Raw genomic sequence first — 22,116 nt, 5'->3', positions numbered from 1 at the left:
AAGCATATGTCACACATCAACCATTCTTCTAACCACTTGAAGATAAAGCCCTTGTTGACAATTTTGTTTACAAGAAAATATATTATTTTTTTTGCAAGGAAATTACGTTGAACCCCCAAACATTATAATTTTTTTTAAAAAGCAAAGGCCCTACAGATTAAAATGGTGGGTGTTGCAATTTTTTTTTCACACAGTATTTTTGTGTTTTTCAAACACAATTTTTGGGGAAAAAACAACACACTTTTTTTTAATTTTAATGCACTAAAACACACTATATTGCCCAAATGTTAGATGAAATAAAAAAGATGCTTTTATGCCGAGTACATGGTTACCAAACACAAAATGCTTTAAAATTGCGCACAAACATGCAGCAGCTACAAACTACATACATTTTTAAAAGCCTTTAAAAGGCTTTACAGGTTACAATTTTAAATTTACAGAGGAGGTCTACTGCTAAAATTAGTGCCCTCAATCTGACCTTTGCGGTGATACCTCACATTCATGGTGCAATTGCTGTTTACATATGACACCAGATTGATGCATTCGCTTTTGCACATGAGAACGTGGGGGACAGGGGTGCTTTTATTATTATTATTATTTATTTTGCTTTTTTATTATATTTTTAAACTGTTCCTTTAATTTTTTTTATAATTTTTATTGTTATCTCATGGAATGTAAATATCCCCTATGATAGCAATAGGTAGTGACAGGCACTCTTTTTTTGAAAAAATTATTAGAAAACTAAAAACTATTAGACCCTGGGTCTCTCTTGTGCCCTCAAAGCATCTGACCACACCAAGATTGGTGTGATAAAATGCTTTCCCAATTTCCCAATGGCGGTGTTTATATCTGGCGAAGTCATGAAATGCTCATAGCTTCCGGTTTCTTAGGCCATAGAGATGATTGGAGCCATTCTGGTCTCTGATCAGCTCTATGATCAGCTGACGGCTGCATTCATTCGCTGTTGGGACAGGAGAGCCTGAGAGAACCATGGAAGATAGTGGGGGACGTTCCCTCCCACTGCTTATAAAAGCAGTCTAGAGGCTAAGTAGCCACTAGGATTTCTTTTACATGAAAGTCGACCTCTGGCTGAAAAGAATGATACCAAGATGATATCTAAACCTACAGGCATCATTCTGGTATAACTTCTCAAAGTCCAGCAACATACCAGTACGTTGCTGGTCCTTGTTGAGCATGCAATGTAATTTTCTTTTTTTCATGCAGCCTGTGGGCTGCATGAAAAAAAGAATTGATTGATAGAATACCGGCCTTCATCCACCCACTTCTAATGATGGGTGGGGATGGGCTGAATGGACCCCTGTTTGGTTCGGATCAGAAATTTCGAACACTGTGAAAGTTCGGATCCGAATAACGAACCCCATTAAAGTCAATGGGACCCGAACGTCAAATATCAAAAGTGCAGATTTTTAAAGTGAAAGCCTAAAAATGAAAAAATCCTTCCAATGTAGTGCCTGGGGGTCCCCTTAGTCTAACTGTAAAGTGGCAGATTTATACCATGTCTAGAATCTGCTGCAGCAATAATTGAATTTATAAAGCCAAAAAAATAAATTTTTCCTGCAAGCTGCTTTTATTTTTCTCAGCAACAGCTGGGGAGCCAGTGTGTATGATGAGGCCACAATGTAGTATACTGGGAACAAGATTAGAGATTTTTTGGATACATTCTGGTGTCACTTTGACTTTGGATAGAAGTAACGGGTACATTAAAATTGACCTTTGGGTGTCGTGGCACCTTCCCACCGTAACCCTAGAGAGATAATCTTGATGAAAACAAGAATTTGCCTTGCTGTAAAAAATTGCAATGATATCCACCTGTCAAACAGGTGCTGAAAAATTGGTCTTTGGGTGTTGGTGGTGCCTTCCCACCGTAACCCTATAGAGACACTCTTGATGAAAGCAAGAATTTGCCTTGCTATAAAAAATTGCAATGATATGCACCTGTCAGACAGGTGCAGAAAAATTGGTCTTTGGGTGTCAATTGCGCCCATGAAACCTATACCAAAAACCTTCTTCCAGATGAAATGATTGAGCACCCTCAAAGCTAGGCAGCCTCAAAGTCCTGCAGAGATTCCACATCCCAAAAAGAGTTATTCAGTGACATTGGCATCAGGGGATTCATAGCTGGTAATCCAGGACTGATTCATTTTTATAAATTTAAATGATCCATGTAGTCTGTGGACAGACGCATTCTATGATCATCAGTAACAAAACCTCCTGCAGCACTGAATGCCTGTTCTGAAAGCACACTGGGTGGAGGGCAGCCCAACAACTCAATAACATACTGGGCAAGTTCTGGCCAGTGGTCTATTCTCATGACTCAGTAAGCCAATGGATTGTCAGCCGGAAAGCTCTCCATCTCTGTTTTGGCTGCAAGATAATAGTCCATCATGTGATACAGATGCTGCTGATTGGATGTGGAAGCTGACAGCCCTGGGCGGCAAGGACTAAAAAAATTCTGAAATGCCTCACTTAGGCAGATGCCTTCTCCAACGCTCTTTTCTTGACCAACGGAAGAACCACCACTGTAACCTACTAGAGTCAGGAAAAATGTTCAATAAAATCCTCTGCGTCCTCAAGAGATTTTATCCTCTGCAGGGATGAGTTCAGAGACCTTCCCTTATAAGAGTGCTCAAGGAGGGTTGCCAATAGGGATGAGCTTCGTGTTCGAGTCGAACGTACGTTCGACTCGAACATTGGCTGTTCGTGCGTTCGGCGAATTCCGAACGTTTTGGCCGTTCGCGTCAAAATTCGAGTGACGCGCGCGCGGACCACAATGCACTGCGTTGGCGCAGTGCATTGCTGTCCGATGATTGGCCAAGCATGCACTGTGACCCCGCATGCTTGGCCAATCGCAGCGCCGGCAGCGAGGAGAGCAATGATTGGCCACAGGCAGGATGCCTGTGGCCAATCATAGCTCAGACTGTGTAGTGCACGCCCCACACTATATAAGGCCGCCTTTAAGGCTGCCTCCTGTAGTGTGTTACTTTGCATCTGAAGCAGTGGGTGTCCTGTGTACCTTCAACACAGTACACACCAATCGTTTTTGGCTGATTTCTTATCTTGCTGCTGTGTAGTGGTTGTTGTCTGTGCCCTGACTGCAGTATACACCACTATATTCACCTCACCTATATAGCTAGTGATCTAGCTTTAACCACTTTACAACTGCCCATTGCCGATTAACGGCTTCAGGGCGGTTGTTTAACTCAGAGAGGCCGTTAATTAACGGCCTCCCAGAATTCTGCTCTCGCGTGCCCCGAGGTGTGCGCACTCGAGAGCATCCGTGACCGCCGGGTCCATAGGACCCGGCGCATCACGGTAAACGGCCGCTCATAGCGGCCGTTTACCATGTGATTGCTCCATCAAATGACGGAGTGATCACTTGGAAACAAACCGGCGTCATGTTATGACGCCTGTTCCTCCCTCCCCTTTCTGTACCGATCGGTACAGCGGAGGGGAAAGAGATCGGTGTCAGCAGCGATGTGGGCTGCATCTGCAGTGCCCACATCGCTGCTCACCGAATTTAACCCCTCAATTCCCTGCCAATACTCTGCAATACCAGTGCATACTCTGCAGTATCCTGCCATTACTCTGCAGTACCCCTCCATTACTCTGCAGTACCCCGCCATTACTCTGCAGTGCAGTACCCCGCCATTACTCTGCAGTGCAGTACCCTGCCATTACTCTGCAGTACCCCGCCATTACTCTGCAGTGCAGTACCCCGCCATTACTCTGCAGTGCAGTACCCCGCCATTACTCTGCAGTGCAGTACCCTGCCATTACTCTGCAGTGCAGTACCCCGCCATTACTCTGCAGTGCAGTACCCCGCCATTACTCTGCAGTGCAGTACCCTGCCATTACTCTGCAGTGCAGTACCCTGCCATTACTCTGCAGTGCAGTACCCTGCCATTACTCTGCAGTACCCTGCCATTGCTCTGCAGTACCCCGCCATTACTCTGCAGTACCCCCCATTACTCTGCAGTACCCCCCAATACTCTGCAGTACCCGCCATTACTCTGCAGTACCCCCAATACTCTGCAGTACCCTACTATTACTCTGTAGTACCCCGCCAATACCCCGCCAATACTCTGTAATACCCTGCCATAAATTGCCATACCCAGCCATACTCAGAGATACCCAGCCATACTCGGTGATACCCTGAAGTACCCAGCCATAGACGCCCCCCATCCCTCACCGCCCTCCGGTGCTTCTACCAACTCGCCAGTACGATCAAAGCCAGAATCTTTTTTTTAATTTTTTAATTTTTTATTTCAGGCTTCCCAGCCTAGAGGTGAGATGTGGGGTCATATTGACCCCCCAGATTTCACTGTAAAGAGGACCTGTCACCCCATATTCCTATTACAAGGGATGTTTACATTTCTTGTAATAGGAATAAAAGTGATCAAAAATATATTTTTGGGAAAAAAAATGTCAAACTAAAATAAATAAAGTAAAATGAACAATAAAAAAATAAAATAAAAATTAAAGCGCCCATGTCCCCATGTGCTCGCATGTGCCACACATGTGAGGTATCGCCGAGAATGTTAGAGCGAGAGCAATAATTCTAGTCCTAGACCTCCTCTGCAACTCAAAACATGTAACCAGTAAAAAAATATTTAAAGCGTCGCCTATGGGGATTTTTTAAGTAGCGACGTTTGGCGCCATTCCACGGGCATGTGCAATTTTGAAGAGTGACATGTTTGATATCTATTTACTCAGCATAACTTCATCTTTCACTTTATGCAAACATTGGGCTAACAAGTGGTTAATAATAGAGCTTGCAGTCAGTAGTGTTAGTGCGTGCTGTCTGCGTGCTCTGTACCCAGTACATACCGCTATAATATAGGGCAGGCCCCTACTTTCAAACATCCAACTTACAAACATCTCCTACTTGCAAACGCAAGGAGACAGCAGCAAGTGAGATGAAAAAAGATGGACGACAAAACAAATTATACAGGGGTGATAACCCTTCCCTATGTTTTCCAAAAAGCTTAAAGATATTTTTTTTGACTGGAGCTACACTTTAAAAATGTACCGGTTGAAAATGACAAACAGATTCAACTTAACACAACAAACCTACACAGTCCCTGTCTTGTTTGCACCGCCTGTATACTGCTGTTCTGAGTATATAGGGCCTGGGGGCCACACGCATTTCCTTTTTTTAATATGGGTACGGGGTTCCCCTTAATATGCGTACAAGACCCAAATAGGCTGGTAATGGGCAGGGAGGGCTACCCATGCCATTTTTCTGAATGATTTTCAACCATATTGCAGGAACCAGATATAACATTAAAACCGCAAGCAGTTTTAAATGGTGTTATTTCCGTTAAATGTCATTTTGTGCAGGGACTGTTCTAAACACGGGAAACACGTGGCACTTCACAGGCATACTATAGACACCCCCCAGGCACCATATTTAAAGGAATATTTCACTTTTTTTTTTCACTTTAATCGTCATTAAAATCAGTGCTCCCGCCAAAACGGCAGTTTTTAAAACTTTTTTTTGCAGTGACCCATGTCCCCTGAGGCAGGAGGCAGGTCGCCAAACCCTTTTTAGCACACTATCTTGCATATTAGCCGTTAAAATTAGCATTTTCCAATTCGAACGTTCGAGTCCCATAGACTTCAATGGGGTTCTAACGTTCGTACCGAACGCGGGGGTCGTTCGCAAGTTCTGGTGCGAACCGAACCGGGGGGTGTTCGGCTCATTCCTAGTTGCCAACCAGTAATCATTCTTCTCCTTTATGCCACGTATTCTTTATGCCACATATTCTTGGGTCCTATTGCAGGCTTTGAAGCATGAGGTTGCTCATCCACCTCAAATTTGCAGAGGCTTGAGAAACAGACTCCTCGGGATCACTCAGGATGACAGAATCTGGAACTTCCTCATCTCAGCCACGTACTACTCCTAAAGGTCCCGGGGTTGGAAAGCCACCGCTTACAGATTGACGTATGTTTTCCTCTTCTTCAAATCTATGAAAATGCCAGAATCCTCCTCCTCATACTCCTCCCCTCTCTCCTCCTGTGTGTTCTGTGACATAGGAATGATGGTGTCTGCATAAAGAGGGGTCTTGAGAGTAAAGGAAGTCCTCCTCTTCCTCCTGCTGCTCTGCCTCCAGTGCCCTGTTCATAATGCCAGCAAGAACACAACAGGGATTGTGTCACTGATGCATGCACTGTCACTGCTCACCTTCCTTGTGGCCTCCTCAAATGGTGACAATACAGTGCATGCATCCTTAATGATCAGCCATTGGTGTGGGGTAAAAAAAAAAAAATCGGAGAAGGCCTGAGCCTGTTGTTGTGCCGTACTAGCACAAGTACTCGTTGACGGCACTCTGCTGTATGTATAGCCACTGCAGCATTCCCAAAGTTGAGTTCCACCTGGTGGGCATGTCACAAATCAGGCGGTTTATGGGCAGGTGGAATTCCCACTGAATTTCAGCCAATCAAGCTCTGGCTGTGTATGACCACCTGAAATGGCTGCAGACTCTTCTGGCCTGCTTTAGTACATCTTGCTGCACCACCAAATTGAGAACATGTGCCAGGCATGGTGAATGTGTTAACTTTCCCTGTCTAATGTCCATTATCAGACACCACCATTGCTGGCTTCAGCTGGCGTGGTGTGAGCCACCTCTGGGCCTGTCCTTGCAGAGCTGCAAGAATCTCAGCTCCGGTGTGGTTCCTGTCCCCTAAACACACCAGCTGAATCACTGCATGGCACCTTTTAGTCTAACTCTGGAAAAAGCCCTTTGAATGTTTAGTGGGTACCTGATGCTCATAGGACAATTCTGCAGAGGATGGCATGTAGGTGGCGGAAGAGGAGAATAAGGGGGTAGAGCTCACAGGTCTTACATCATCATCACCAGTTGTATGGAGACGTGGGGGCACAACAAGCTGCAGCACTGAGGCCTGTCCTGCATCCTTTCGAGTTGCAAGCAGCGTTACCCAGTGTACTGTGAAGAAATATATTGTTCCTGCCCATGCTTGCTGGACCACGTGTCAGCAGAAAGGTGGATTTTAAGGCTGACTGTCTTGCCCAATGATGCCAGAACATTCCCTTCCACATGATGGTAGAGGGATGGAACGGCTTTACATGAAATGTAGTATCAACTGGGAACCTGCCATTATGGTACAGCAAATTTAGGGAAGGGGGCAGAATTCACCAGGCTGAAAGGCAGAAGTTGGAGAGCCAATAGCTTTGACAAGCTTGCATTCAGGCACTGGGCATGTGGGTGGCAGGGACTGTATTTTTTTTCCCGCTGCAGACGATGGGGCAGAGAAATTTGCCAGCTACAGTCTACAGCTGGTGGTGTGCTGCTGGTAGATGAGCTGCTAGGACCTTGGACACCCTGTGCTATACCATCATCTCTGTCAGTGGAGGCTGTTGAAACGTAACGACTCGGTATCACAGGGGCAAACTGAAGTGGGTAAGGAGGAGGAGGAGGAGGGGGAGACAGATTTGTGCCCCTTTTGTGTGGCTTTTAGGTGCTCTTGCCAACGGGCTCAGTAGTTGGACGTTAAATGGTTTGTTAGGCATGTGGTACCCAAATGGTTGGTGTTTTTGCCACATTTGATGTGCCTGTGACACAGTTTGCAGATAGCAACAGTGCGATCTGCTGCAGATGTGCTGAAAAAAGGCCCAGACATCTGAGCTGTGGGGTGTGGGCTGAGAGATAACAGCTACAGAATGTGATGGAATAGGGTGGCTGCTCTCTACTCTTTCTTGATACCGATCTCCTTGGGGTTGTGCCACCTCACCTTCAGTTTCCTCCTCTGCTCTATCTGGCACCCAAGTCGGATCAGTGACCTCATCATCATCATCTTCATTTCCTCCATCTTCATCATTACCACTGGAAACAACTTGGCAATACGCTGTGGCTTGGGGAACATAAATGCCAATTTATCTACCAGTGTTCCTTCATCTATCTAGGCTCATGTTCCTGTCATCCTCAACTTCAGAACCAGCATCTGAATCCAGTAATGGCTGGGCATCATCAAGGAGCAAGTGGCTGACACTGTGGTCAAATAACTCCTCAATGGCTGATGTTAGGGCTATGGCAGGAATAGATTTGGACAAGGAGGCAGGTTTATCCACTCTGGCAACTGCAGGGGACTGCACACTTGTCTCTGCTTGTGTGACAGAGGATGAGGAGGATGAGGAAGGTTTAGTAAGCAAGTCTACCACCTCCTCTGCATACTATATGGCATTAAACTGGCAGTAACGCACACAGAACTATATGGCATTAAACTGCCAGTAACACATGCAAAACAATATTCTGTTAAACTGGCAGTAATGCACGCAAACTGATATGCTGTTAAACTGGCATTAGCACACGCAAAATGATATGGCGTTAAACTGGCAGTAATGCACGCAAACTGATATGCTGTTAAACTGGCATTAACACACGCATAATGATATGGCGTTAAACTGGCAGTAATGCATGCAATACTATATGGTGTTAAACTGGCAGTAACACACGCAAAACTATATGGTGTTACACTGGCAGTAACGAAGGCAAAACTATATGGCATTAAACTGGCAGTAACACGTGTAATACAATATGGTGTTAAACTGGCAGTAACGCACGTAAAACTATATGGCGTTAAACTGGCAGTAACGCGATCAAATAGATTGTGTTCAACCATCACTACACTGAAGATATCTGAACTGTCCCTACTCTAGCTATACACTAATGTCAAGATTACTTACACGGTCTCACTACACTACACTACACTGAAACTATCTGAGCTGTCCCTACTCTACACTAATGTATGTATCATGCCACGTACACACGATTGAATTGTCCGGTGGAAAAGTCCGGCGGACTCAGAAAGTAGTTTTGCACCACAATACGGCCGTGTGTGTATTAGTTTGCCGTACTTTTGAAATTAATGGACTTTTCCTGCCTGGACTAGCGAGGGAAGTGTTGCTGGCCCCATCAACTGGTATGGAGTTAAAGGGGAAGCCCTATGCGGAAAAAACGGCATGGGGTCCCACCTAGGTCAGGCCAGTCAGGAAAGGGGATGGGGACGAGCGAGCGGCCCCCCTCCTGAGCCGTACCAGGCTGCATGCCCTCAACATGGGGGGTGCTTTGGGGAAGGGGGGTCGCGCGGCACCCCCACCCCAAAGCACCTTGTCCCCATGTTGATGAGGACAAGGGCCTCTTCTCGACAACCCTGGCCGTTGGTTTCGGGGTCTGCGGGCGGGGGGCTTATCGGAATCCGGGAGCCCCCTTTAATAAGGGGGCCCCTGGATACCGGCCCCCCACCCTATGTGAATGAGTATGGGGTACAATGTACCCCTACCCATTCACCTGTGAAAAAAATGTCAAAAAAACACAACACACAAGGTTTAAAAATAATTTATTGCACAGCTCTGGGGGTCTTCTCGCTGGACTCCTCCGCTATCTTCTGCTAGCTCTTTTGCTAGCGGAGGAGCCCGGCTTTCTTCTTCTTTGCCGCCTAGGGGTCTTCTTCCGACTTCGGGGGTCTTGTCCCGGTCTTCGGTTCTTCTTGCCGGGCCTCCGCGCCTTCTTCTAGCTCCCGGATTCCGATAAGCCCCCTCGCCCGCAGACCCCGACAACCAACGGCCAGGGTTGTCGGGAAGAGGCCCTTGTCCTCATCAACATAGGGACAAGGTCCTTTGGGGTGGGGGCCATGCGGCCCCCCTTCCCCAAAGCACCCCCCATGTTGAGGGCACGCGGCCTGGTACGGCTCAGGAGGGGGGTGCTCACTCGTCCTCACCCCCTTTCCTGACCGGCCGGGTAGCGTGCTCAGATAAGGGTCTGATATGAACCTAGGGGGGACCCCACGCCATTTTTTCAGCGTAGAGCTTCCCCTTTAACTCCATACCAGGTGATGGGGCCAGCGGCGCTTCCTTCGCTAGTCCCGGCTACCTGGAGTCGCGTTCAAAATGAACGGACTTTCCTCCATGTGTGTGGGCGAGTCCGTTCATTTCAAAAGTACGGCGGATAGTCCTAGTCCACCGCAAAAGTACCGTATGTGGGCAGGTAGCTTATTCGGACAGTCTGGCGGACAGTCTGGTGGTTTGTCCGCCAGACTAAGTCCACCGGATAGTCTGATATGTGTGTACGCGGCATCAATGACACTGTCTCACTACACTACAGTAAAACTATCTGAACTGTCCCTACTCTAGCTGCACACTATGCAAAGCTGAACTCTTGCACACTAACTAACTAATAGTACAGAACAGGGCCCTGTTCTATCTCTCTCCATGCTGGAATCACACTGAAAATGGTTGCCATTGGAAGAATACTTTTTATACTGTGGGGTGGGAATGAGCCATGATTGGATAAAGTCATGATGATGAAAGTGTCCAATCATGACTCTGGCAGTGAAAGCTTCAGCCAATCAGGACTTGCAATGCACTGTTCAGTGCCGCAATGCATTGTGGTCGGTTTGGGGGGCCAAACAAATAGTCGAACGACCTGTTTGTTTAGCTGTTTACCGAATGACCGAACAGCGAAAATTTGGGCTGAACTTATGTTCGGGCTGAACCGTTCACCCATCACTAATGAAGGGCATATATGCACCATTATTTTTAACCGTGGTAGTGAAATCACCTCCTACAGCGCTGGAGTCACTGATTTACATATCGTGGGAGCAAACGCTGTTGCCATCAAGATAAATAAATCAGTGCTACAGCTGAATGGTGTACCTGCTAAGCAAATGATGGTTAACAATAAAACAAAGTAACACTACAGTATAACAGTTATGCCCTGTACACACCGCTAGACATTCCAACGACAGAATCCGTCTTATTTTTCCGACGGATTTTGACCCAAACTTGTCTTGCATACACACGGTCGCACAAAGTTGTCAGAAAATCCGATCTTTCAGAATGAGGTGACGTACATCAAATACGTCGGGACTATAAATGGGCCAGTAGCCAATGGCTTTCACCTTGTAATTTATTCTGAGCATGCGTGGCAATTTGTGCATCAGATTTGTCTACACACAATCGGAATTTAAATGATCAGATTTGTTATCAGAAACTTTTAGATCCAGCTCTCAAACTTAGTGCCACACATGATCGGAATTTGCACTATCCGATCACACATTTTCCATTAGAAAGTCCGACCGTGTGTACAGGGCATAATACTTACCATACCTGCAAAGCAAATACAATAAAACATAGTAAAAATAAATTTTTAAACACAATCTACAGTGGTGTGAAAAAGTGTTTGCCCCCTTCCTCATTTCCTGTTCCTTTGCATGTTTGTCACACTTAAGTGTTTCGGAACATCAAACCAATTTAAACAATAGTCAAGGACAACACAAGTAAACACAAAATGCAATTTGTAAATGAAGGTGTTTATTATTAAAGGTGAAAAAAAATCCAAACCATCATGGCCCTGTGTGAAAAAGTGATTGCCCCCCTTGTTAAAACATACTATAACTGTGGTTGTCCACACCTGAGATCAATTTCTCTAGCCACACCCAGGCCTGATTATTGCCACACCTGTTCACAATCAAGGCATCACTTAAATAGGAGCTGCTTGACACAGTAAGGTCCACCAGAAGATCCTTAAAAGCTACACATCATGCCGAGACCCAAAGAAATTCAGGAACAATTGAGAAAGAAAGTAATTGAGATCTCTCAGTCTGGAAAGGGTTATAAAGCCATTTCCAAAGTTTTGGGAATCCAGCGAACCACAGTGAGAGCCATTATCCACAAATGGCGAAGACATGGAACAGTGGTGAACCTTCCCAGGAGTGGCCGGCCGCCCAAAATTACCCCAAGAGCGCAGCGACGACTCCAAGAGGTCACAAAAGACCCCACAACAACGTCCAAGGAACTGCAGGCCTCACTTGCCTCAGTTAAGGTCAGCGTTCATGCCTCCACCATCAGGAAAAGACTGGGCAAAAATGGCCTGCATGGCAGAGTTCCAAGGAGAAAACCACTGCTGAGCAAAAAGAACATCAAAGCTCGTCTCAATTTCTCCACAACACATCTTGATGATCCCCAAGACTTTTGGGACAACATTCTGTGGACCGATGAGACAAAAGTGGAACTCTTTGGAAGGTGTGTGTCCAAGTATATCTGGCGTAGAAGGAACACTGCATTTCATAAAAAGAACATTATACCAACAGTAAAATATGGTGGTGGCAGTGTGATGGTCTGGGGCTGTTTTGCTGCTTCAGGACCTGGAAGACTTGCCGTGATAAAAGGAACTATGAATTCTGCTGTCTACCAAGAGATCCTGAAGGAGAATGTCCGACCATCTGTTCGTGTACTCAAGCTGAAACGAACTTGGGTTCTGCAGCAGGACAATGATCCTAAACACACCAGCAAGTCCACCACCGAATGGCTGAAGAAAAACAAAATGAAGACTTTGGAGTGGCCTAGCCAAAGTCCTGACCTGAATCCTATTGAGATGTTGTGGTATGACCTTAAAAAGGCCGTTCATGCTCGAAAACCCTCTAATGTAACTGAATTAGGACAATTCTGCAAAGATGAGTGGGCCAAAATTCCTCCAGGACGCTGTAAAAGCCTCATTGCACGTTATCGCAAACGCTTGGTTGCAGTTGTTGCTGCTAAGGGTGGCCCAACCAGTTATTAGGTTTAGGGGGCAATCACTTTTTCACACAGGGCCATGATGGTTTGGATTTTTTTTCACCTTTAATAATAAACACCTTCATTTACAAATTGCATTTTGTGTTTACTTGTGTTGTCCTTGACTATGGTTTAAATTGGTTTGATGTTCCGAAACACTTAAGTGTGACAAACATGCAAAGGAACAGGAAATTAGGAAGGGGGCAAACACTTTTTCACACCACTGTATGCCTAAAAAATATATGCCAAAGCATGGGGGCAATTTGCCCCTAATATTAGGAGCAAATCGCTCCTCCACCGCTGCCCCCAAACTTTGGCATATATGCTCTTTTTTTTAAAGTGGAAGTAAACCCATGGCTTTAAACAGTTTAAAAAAAAAGGCATGCTGGAAATGCTAACTGCACATTGGCTGTGCTCTCAGCCAAACTATCAAACCATCCAATGGCTGGTGTCATAACGAATCACACGTGCAGCACCATAGCAGTTGAAGATTAAACGGAGGCAAAGATGGCAGCTTCCTTGGCTGAAAATTATAGGGGAGTTTACTTCCACTTTAACTGTGGTGGTGAAATCACCTCCGACAGCACTGGAGTCACGGCTTTACATATCGTGGGAGCAAACGCTGTTGCTGTCAAGATAAATAAACCCTGCAGATGAATGGTGAGGAGAGAGAACAATAAAACTATATATATTGTACTTTTTTTGTAACTGTGACGGATTGGTTCTAGGTTCGGGTCTCCCAAAATGCGATGGCATCTTTGGAGACCCTGTGAATGTGTGTCCTAGTCTATGCAGTGCTGTACCCTATGCTAATACTCCATTAGTCTGTGGTAGCGTTCAAAACATTTACCAATGCAAAGACCAGGATGGTCAGGACAGGAGGGACAATAATAGTGGGTGTTATGCCTATATCCGTGCTTTCTACAGATACAACATTTTCCTTGAAGGGGCTCGTTGGGTAGGGGTACCAGGGAGGACATAAGGAAAATGCCTCTCATGCAGCCGGCTTACCGCATTTGGATTGGGAAGATGGGCCACAGCACCATCTGGAAACAGAAGGGCTGTGATGATCTCTTCCTGGAATTTAAGGAAGGATCCTGTTTGTCCTCAAGCTTTGTATAGCACATAAGCATTCAGCAGAGCTAATTGAAGAAGTATAGAGACACTTCTTTGTACCAGCGTCTGGCCTTACGGGCAACTAGGTACAGTGCCAACAACTGGTCATTGAGGTCCACCCCTCCCATATTATGGTTATATTCGTGGATACAGAGGGGTTTTGCCACAACACCAGATGTTGTAGGAATTTGGACCGTCGTGTCTGCGTGAAGCGAAGACAGAATGAAAACATTCTGATTATCCCTCCACTTCACAAAAAGCGAATTATTACACTTCAAGCAGGCTCTCTCCCCCAGCCTAAGACGGTATCTACAAGCCACTGGGGCAAGCCACAGTGATTATATTGCATAGTGCCACATGTGCCAATTCCATGATCAAAAAAGTGATAACAAAGTGGCACGCTCGTGTAATAATTGTCCACAAATAAATGGTACCTCTTTGCGAATAAGGGTGACACCAAGTCCCACACAATCCTACCAGCGCTCCCTATGTAATCTGGGCAGTTCTCTGGCTCTTTGTGACTATCTCTTCCCTCGTAAACCATAAAACTATATGTATAGCCTGTGGCCCTGTCACAGGGCTTATGCATCTTGACCCCATATCTGGCATGCTTGTTGGGAAGATAGTGTTTGAAAGACAAGCGGCCAGAAAACTTAATCAGGGACTCATCAATGCAGACAACTTGATGGGGAGTAAACAAGGCTGCAAACTGTTGGTTGAAGTGGTTTACGAGGGGGCAAATTTTGTAGAGCCGATCATATCCAGGGTCCCCCCGAGGACAACAGAGTTTATTGTCATTGAAGTACATGAACCGCAAGATCTGCTCGTATCGTGCCCTGGCCATGGAGACAGAGAACATGGGCATATGGTGAATTGGGTCAGCTCATGAGGAGGGATAGGCTCAGAAAGGTCTTAAATTCAGAAACCGTAATTGGTTTTCAATCTCTGGCAATGGGGATTAGTGGCAATGAATTGACCAGCATACAAATTGCTTTGGTCCACAATAGATTTATGGTGATCTTTCGTGAAAAACAGCAAATAAAAATCAAGTGACGTAAAATCAACTGTTTTCACCTGACTTCCTGATTGGCCAGTGAATGGGGGAAGTACGGATGCTGTAGAAGTGGTGGGCTCCCAATTAGGATTGGGGAATGCAGCACTATGGGCTCAAAAGGCCTGTGTTTGTCTTCTTCTTGGTGGCTGAAGGACACTAGCTGTGCTAGCCACTGCATCAGCTTCAACTGCACTTATGGGACTCGTCATGTCATCACATGTTACTACAGTGCTGGTTTGACTCTGATCAGGGTGCACTAGGCCGCTGGTGCTTGCCAGTTCACCAGAAGGATGAGTGGCACTAGTAGAGACTCACAGGAAAAAAAGCTCCTGACTCAGCGACTGATTCAAACGCTACCAAAAAAACTGTTGTGTGTTGTGTTTTTGTAAGTGACAGTGATCAATTGATACAGCACTTGGGTGGACTGGGCTGGGCAGAGGGGCTAAACGCAGTTGCTAGCAGGTATCTGGGCTGATCTCACTAACACTGCATTTTTGGGAACCCTAAACTGCTGGTGATGCTAGTATAGATCTGATCAGTTCAGATATTTATCTGTTCAGACACTATACTACTAAGGGAGGTGTATGGTGCTTGCCTAGGTTAACGCTACTGGCACTAATCTGACACTGTCTGGGGTGACGCAGACCCCGACTGATGCTTAAACCGATATCACCCACCGGGTGATCAGGGGTTAAATAAACCCAGATTTTATTATTAAAAAATGTGTAAACAAGATGGTTAAAATATAAGCTCCAGCAGGACAATGATACTATCACAAATAAGTCTATGGGTATACAAAGCAGACTGAAATGTTCATACAGACAGATAATAGCAGTAGTCTGTCATGTAGATAAGCCCAAAAGCGTTTCAACCCGCACTGATGGGGTCTTCTTCAGAGAGACAGTCTGCTGGATAAAACACATCATGAATACATGTATCGAATACAAAATACACACAATACAGGTACAAACATGACATAAATATTTCACATAGTTACCCCAAAATGTATATCCAAAGCATAAAGTTTAAAGAAGAAATTTAGTCCTGAATAGCTTTAAAACAAAAGGTTTCCTTCTTTCCTATAAGGGGATCCCAAAACCACTTACCAGTTAACCATCCCTACCCGGAAGAGGTGTTGATTCAGAGGCATGTCTCACAAGAGGTCACACTCAGAGGGGCCCCCCCGAAATGGCGTAAACCGCCAGTGATTTGAACACAGCCGGATTGCGCCTGCAGCGGAAGTCAATCAAAGAAAGACACCGTGTAAAATAGACTATATCTCAAAAACTATTTTTTTTTAAAGAAATGTTTTTGTTGTTGTAGTATTGGCCACCACCGATGTATATATTGTGACACCGCATGTGTAGAGAATTAGTCAGATTCCCATATGTGGTGAAGCGTGAAAAGCAGGAGAATAAAGGAATAAGTTAGTAGCAGTATCTATGTATAGAGAACCTCATGTGTATAATAGTAAAGGATGAAAAACAAAAAACAAAATGGGAAAGGAAAAGGGGGGAGTGGTGTGTTGAAAAGAAGGAAAATAAGTTAATTGGTTAAATACGCTTGATGTAAGGAAAATTAAGGTATGGAAAAGGAGAATAAGTGGGATGTGAAAACTGTAAAAAGACAGACAAGTAAAAATAAAAATAAAATAAAAAAATAAAAAAAAGGGGGAAAAAATGGAATGCGTATGAGACACGCATAGATCTCAAGTGGTCAAAATGAGTCGCCATTCCGCTTTTGTGCAACAATTAAATGTAGGATCTCGACAGGGCTGTGTATTGAGCCCTCTTCTTTATGCACTCTATACCTATGACTGTACACTGTGCTATCTTACAAACAGCAATATTAAATGTGTTAATGATACTAAGGTAGTCAGTTGTATCAGTGTTGGAAATGGAGAGTGTAATAGAGCAGAAGCAGAAAAGATAGTGAAGTAGTGTGGTGTGCAGTAAATAATTTAATGTTAAATATGGAAAAACGAAAGAGTTACTTGTGGATTTTAGAAAGAACAAGACTGAAATAGCTCCACTCTTCATAAAAGGTGAATCTGTAGCAAGATTCTCTGTTTTCAAGTTTCTCTGGGTTTATATTTCTGAGAATCTTGTATGGTCAGTTAATGTACAAGCAATTATAAAAATAAATCCTGAAACAATTATATTTTCTTAGACTACTTGGGAAGAATGGTCTAGGGCAAAAAGTATTAGATACTTTTTATTGCTCTTCAATAGATAGTGTATTGGTGTACTGTATTTTAGTATGGTACCCAAACTATAGAGGACAGGAACACTTGTCAGCAAATAATGTTTACTGCACAGAAAATAGTGTTGTAGCTTTCCATCCTAGTTAGAAATGTATGATTCCTGCTGTCTTGGAAGAGTGGAGAAAATAAGGGGAGACTCATTTTATCATGATTATCACTTATTTGAGTTTTTGCCCTCTGGTAGACAATACAGTAGTAGGTTTAGGGAGAGTCTTTTTCCCACTGACAATAAAGGCAGTAAATGGTAATTTAACTTAGATTAGGTAAAAAATGAATTTTTTTTGTGATGTGTGTGTAGTTGGTTGTGATTTTATTTGTGATAGAGTTCCTCTCATTGTTTGTAATTTCATTGTGGAATTTATTCACAATGACAACAACTGAATCTTACATCTTAAATGTCTTTAGAATATAATTCACAATTTCCTTTGTATTATTAACATTCAGTTTTTGAATCAAATGGAGTTTTCTGAATGGAAGCTGTCACCTTTTGCATAGTTACATAGTTACATAGTAGGTGAGATTGAAAAAAGACACAAGACCATCAAGTCGAACTTATGTGTGTGATTATATGTCAGTATTACATTGTATATCCTTGTATGTTGCGGTCGTTCAGGTGCTTATCTAATAGTTTCTTGAAACTATCAATGCCCCTCGCTGAGACCACCGCCTGTGGAAGGGAATTCCACATCCTTGCCGATCTTAAAGTAATGAACCCTCTACATAGTTTAAGGTTAAACCTCTTTTCTTCTAATTTTAATGAGTGGCTATGAGTCTTGTTAAACTCCCTTTGCGAAAAAGTTTTATCCCTATTGTGGAATCACCAATATGGTATTTGTATATTGAAATCATATCCCCTCTCTAGCATCTCTTCTCCAGAGAGAATAAGTTCAGTGCTCACAACCTTTCCTCATAACTAATATCCTCCAGACCCTTGATCAGTTTTGTTGCTCTTCTTTGTACTCACTCCATTTCCAGTACATCCTTCCTGAAGACGGGTGTCCAGAACTGGACAGCATATTCCAGGTGCAGCCAGATTAGAGTCTTGTAGAGCGGGAGAATTATCGTTTTATCTCTGGAGTTGATCCCATTTTAATGCATGCCAATATTTTGTTTGCTTTGCTAGCAGCAGCTTGGCATTGCATGCCATTACTAAGCCTATCACCCAATAGGACCCCCAGGTCCTTTTCCATCCTAGATTCCCCCAGAGGTTCTCCCCCCAGTGTATGGATTGCATTCCTATTTTTGCCAACCAAATGCATTATCTACATTGAACCTCATTTGCAATGTAGTTGTCCACCCCACTAATTTGTTCATATCTTTTTGCAAGGTTTCTACATTCTGAAGATAAGTTATTGCCCCACTTAGCTTAGTATCGTCCTCAAATACAGAGATTAAACTGTTTACCCCATCCTCAAGGTCGTTTATGAACAAATTAAATATGATTGGTCCCAGCACAGAACCCTGGAGGACCCCACTACCCTCCCCTGACCATTCCGAGTACTCCTCATTTATTACCACTCAAATTTAGATACACCATATCTACGGGCCTTCCTTTATCTAGCTGGCAACTCACCTCCTCATAGAAGGTTATTAGATTGGTTTGGCAAGAACAATTCTTCATGAATCCATGCTGATTACTGCTAATGATACCGTTCTCATTACTAAAATCTTGTATGTAGTCCCTTATCATGCCCTCCAAGAGTTTACATAATATTGATGTTAGGCTAACTGGTCTGTAATTCCCAGGGATGTGTTTTGGGCCCTTTTTAAATATTGGTGGTACATTGGCTTTTCTCCAATCAGCTGGTACCATTCCAGTCAGTAGACTGTCTGTAAAAATTAGGAACAATTGTCTGGCAATTACTTGACTGAGTTCCCTAAGTACCCTCGGGTGCAAGCCATCTGGTCCCTGTGATTTATTAATGTTAAGTTTCCCAAGTCTAATTTTAATTCTGTCCTCTGTTAACCATGGAGGTGTTTCCTGTGATGTGTCTTGAGGATACACACTGCAGTTATGGTTACTAAAGCCCCCGATTCCGTTGTGAAGACTGAGGAGAAGAATAAATTCAATACCTTTGCCATCGCCCCATCCTTTGTAACCAGATGTCCTTCCTCATTCTTTATGGGGCCAATATGGTCTGTCCTCCCTTTTTTACTATTTACATACTTAAAGAATTTCTTGGGATTTTTTTTGCTCTCCTCCACTATGTGTCTTTCATGTTCTATCTTAGCCATCCTTATTGCACCCTTACATTTCTTGTTGCATTCTTTATACAGTCTGAATGCTGATGATGATCCCTCAATCTTGTATTTTTTTGAAGCCCTTCTTCATTGCTTTTATATGTATTTTTACATTGGAGCTAAGCCACCCAGGACTTTTGTTCACTCTTTTAAATTATTATTATTATTACCTAATGGGATGCATTGGCTAATGCCCTTATTTAATATGCTCTTAAAGCAAACCCATCTCTCCTCCGAGTTTTTTGTTCCTAAGATTTCATCCCAATTTATGCATTCTAGTAAGGTTCGTAGTTTACGGAAGTTGGCTCTTTTGAAATTCACTGTCTTTGTATTCCCCTTATGTTTCCTATTTGTGTGATTTATACTATGTACGATAACGGTGGTCTCCGTGGCAGGTTCGCCGTGAGATCACAGCTATCGGTGGCGGGAGAGGTGCCACCCCCCCTCCTGCCGCCCTCCCACGCCCTCCGCTGGCGATAGTGGCGGAGGCGATCGGGTCCTGGCTGGGTATAGAGATGAGTGAGGCTAAGATGGCCCCCACTCATCTCTATACCATAGGAGGGCGGAAGCGACATCAAAACATCACTTCCGCCCATACCTCTTAAAGGTATATTTTTTTAATGTCATTTTTTCAAATGACTTTTTTTTTATTGCATTTAAGTCCAAATATGAGATCTGAGGACTTTTTGACCCCAGATCTCATATTTAAGAGGACCTGTTATGCTTTTTTCTATTACAAGGGATGTTTACATTCCTTGTAATAGGAATAAAAGTGATCCATTGTTTTTAAACAGTATAAAAATAAATAAAATCAATTAAAATAAATAAGAAAAAAAAAAAGGTTTTTAAAACCCCCCGTCAGGACGAGGTCGCGCGCATAAGCGAGCGCATACGTGAGTAGCACCCGAATATGAAAACGGCGGTCAAACGACACATGTGAGGTATTGCCATGATTGGTAGAGCGAGAGCAATAAATCTAGCCCTAGAACTCCTCTGTAATGCAAAAAATGCAATCTGTAGAATTTTTTATTTTCGCTTATGGAGATTTTTGAGGCTAAAAGTTTGATGCCATTCCACGAGCGGGCACAATTTTGAAGCATGACATGTTGGGTATCAATTTACTCGGCATAACATTATCTTTTCCAATGTAAAAAAAATTGGGCTAATTTTACTGCTGTCTTATTTTTTTATTCAAAAAAGTGATTTTCTTCCAAAATAAGTGCGCTTGTAAGACCGCTGCGCAAATACGGTGTGAAAAAAAGTATTGCAATGACCGCCATTTTATTCTCTAGGGTGTTAGAAAAAAAAAACAATATAAAATGTTTTGGGGTTCTAAGTAATTTTCTAGCAAAAAAAATGTTTTAAACATGTAAACACCGAGTCTGAAAAAGAGGCCTGGTCCTTAAGTGGTTAAGAAACAAACCCTATATTGATGTGGTTAAACACAGAGCTTGGGAATGGTGTATTAAATACATAACGTGTACACTGTAGGATATGGATGTGAAGGAGCTAATATTCTGGCAACATACAACAACAGGATGGAGAAATAGGGTGTTAAGGTTCAGATATGCAGCATAAGGGAGGTGTGGGGTTAATATATAGATCACTAGAGAAAGCATTGGGGAAAAAAATATCCTCGTGGCACTGAAACAGAACAAATAATGAAGCAGCTGCTGATCCATTTATTCTTTCTCTGTTCAAAGATGAAGGGGAGGGATCAGTATTGAAACAATAACCTGTGATTGCTGCAGTGACTATTCAGAGTGATTACATGGAAACCAACTCCTTGGGTCAGATAGGTACATTGGTGTACACAGCTATTACTGGGTAGAATTTCCAACCAACAGCTATTTATCCAGTTTAATTTATAAACTACATTGGGTAAATAACAGGCCACTAATCTTCTGTTTAAAAATTAACCCAGGTACAAAAAAAATACAATTATGTCTGTGTGCACTAAATTTGTTTTAGTATATTGTTATTGAAAATATAGGTTTGAGAAACAGCTGTTTTCTACTGTATCTTTAAAAATGAAAGAAAACACATATTTGGTTGCTCTAAGTAATACCTAGAGTTCTCTTTCTCTAAGTCTTAAAAACATTGTATTATAGGAATAGCAAGCTTTTTAAAAAAAGTGACAACTTTCCAGAGTTATGTAGTGGTGTGTGTATTTGGGTACAACAAGAAGTCAAAAGGATCCATAATCTACCAATACAGTTAGATCTACTGCAGTGGGGTGTGAAAAGATTTATAATTGGTTGATTTGAGTTTTAATGTTGAACATAATCTTGCTATTTACACTGCCTTATTGGATATGTCTATTGAGCTGCAAAATATATCTGAAAAAGAAAAAAAAAAAGCCTAGTAGGTGATAGGAAAGTGTCAATGAGACATGCTGAGATTGGGGTCACAGCTCTAGATGCCACAAGTGAAACCACTAAGTTCCAGTACTCAGACCCTGTGATAATAATAACAACCTAACAGCTGGTATGCCAGTGATCCCAAGTTTTTTGTGCCTTAGGCAATGCTTTCCAAATGATACATGATACAAATTCTGTTCACTCAGATGCTTCCCATTCACTGTTTCAGTCCCATGGGATATATGTGCTAAACAAACACTATAATCTATTATTAGAAAGGTATAGGTTTGCTTTTGCTCATCTAAAATGACTAGAATTATTCCAAGCCTTATACAGTCACCATTAAGGTGTTTTCATTGTGAATGTATAATGTTTTGTAAATGTTGCTGTATTGATTTATTACAGTACATTAAAATGGTATAATTTTCTTTTAATTATTTGTTTTTCTTTGTTAAATAAATGTGAAACATTGCTTATGAATATTTCAGGT

This window comes from Lithobates pipiens, unplaced genomic scaffold (genome assembly GCF_037356315.1).
Source record: "Lithobates pipiens isolate NorthernLeopardFrog02 unplaced genomic scaffold, aLitPip1_a1.2 Scaffold_3, whole genome shotgun sequence".
NCBI lineage: Eukaryota > Metazoa > Chordata > Amphibia > Anura > Ranidae > Lithobates > Lithobates pipiens.
The sequence above is the reverse complement of the archived record's forward strand: the minus strand, read 5'-3'. Positions refer to the sequence as shown.